This window comes from Pan paniscus, chromosome X, assembly GCF_029289425.2.
Source record: "Pan paniscus chromosome X, NHGRI_mPanPan1-v2.0_pri, whole genome shotgun sequence".
Classification (NCBI taxonomy): domain Eukaryota; kingdom Metazoa; phylum Chordata; class Mammalia; order Primates; family Hominidae; genus Pan; species Pan paniscus.
The window spans coordinates 109,385,594-109,387,384 of NC_073272.2; positions in this window are offsets into that span (position 1 = coordinate 109,385,594).

Genomic DNA, 1,791 nt, shown 5'->3' on the forward strand with positions numbered 1-1,791 from the left:
ATTTCCTTGCCTTTGGGTATATACCCAGCAGTGGGATGGCTGGATCATACATTAGCTCTGCTTTTAGTTTTTTAGAGAAATCGCCAAACTGCTCTCCATAGTGGTTGTACTAATTTACCTTCCCACCAACAGTTTACGAGGGTTGCCTTTTCTCTGCATCCTCACCAGCATTTGTTATTGCCTGCTTTTTGGATATAAGGTATTTTAACTGGGGTTAGATGATATCTCATTTTACTACTTCAAGTGAAGTGTGAAAACCTCACTTCTATTTATGTTTCTTCATCTTCCATGGTCTTAATTATCATTGTTCTCAGTATCACAGGGTGTTATAATTTTTGTTTCAGCAATCAAACATGACTTATAAAACTCATGAGGAAACTGATAATGTCTTCTGTGTACTAGTATATTTGTTGTATATACTTTTTTCCTGATGTGCCAGGATTCCTTCTTTTATCGTTTTTTTCTGTTTAAAGAGCTTCTCCTAGCTATTATTTAAGAGTTCTGCTAGTGACAAATTCTTTTAGTTTTTCCTTCATTTAAGAATGCTTTATTTCACTCTCATTCCTTAAGAATATTTTTGCCAGATGTAGAATTTGCAGTTGACAATTCTCCTGTCTCCATACTTTCAAGTTGTGTCACTTCGTTCTTGCCTCCATGGTATCAGATGAGAAATCTGCTGTAATTTGAATTGGTGTTTCCCCATAGGTAATTCATTGTTTTTCTCTGGCTACTTTCAAGATTTCTTGTTTGTTTTTAGTTTTATTTTTCCTGCTTTCTTTCCTTATTTATTTATTTATTTATTTTTACTATTTCTTTTTTTTTAAAGATTTTAAACCACATTTTTATTGTTTGATGCTTCATTTTCAGACATTTTTAATGTCAGTCATTACATTTACATTGCATGAGGAAAATTTTTCCAGAACAACAGTGTGGAATAGTTCTGAATTATGCTATTCTACAGATAGAAAAAAAGTCCAAATGTCTTTAAAAATTTACTTCTTACTACCCAACATGTTTTTGCAAAGCAAGAAGTCTTTGTAAGACACCTTAAACAAAGTCCTTCAATTCTGTAGCAGAGGAAATAAAATCCCCCAGAAGCCAAAGGCTCACATTCACATTGGTAGTCCATGACAGACCCAGGTGTGCTTCATTAGAGATAAAATACATTCCCTTTGGTATCACAGGAAGTTACTGGGGATGACTTGACCTCATTACTTAGCTAACGACTGGATAAAATTTCTTAATTATTTGAAGTAACATTGTATTAGTGTTTGCATTATTAATTTGAATAGAAAATAATCACATTTTTGACCCATTTATAAAAATTGTTAGTTTATTTATTTATTTATTTATTTTTTATTATACTTTAAGTTTTAGGGTACATGTGCACAACGTGCACGTTAGTTACATATGTATACATGTGCCATGTTGGTGTGCTGCACCCATTAATCCTCGTCATTTAACATTAGGTATATCTCCTAAAGCTATCCCTCCCCCCTCCCCCCACCCCACAACAGGCCTCGGTGTGTGATGTTCCCCTTCCTGTGTCCAAGTGTTCTCATTGTTCAATTCCCACCTGTGAGTGAGAACATGTAGTGTTTGGTTTTTTGTCCTTGCGATAGTTTGCTGAGAATGATGGTTTCCAGCTTCATCCATGTCCCTACAAAGGACATGAACTCATCATTTTTTATGGCTGCATAGTATTCCATGGTGTATATGTGCCACATTTTCTTAATCCAGTCTATCATTGTTGGACATTTGGCTTGGTTCCAAGTCTTTGCTATTGTGAAT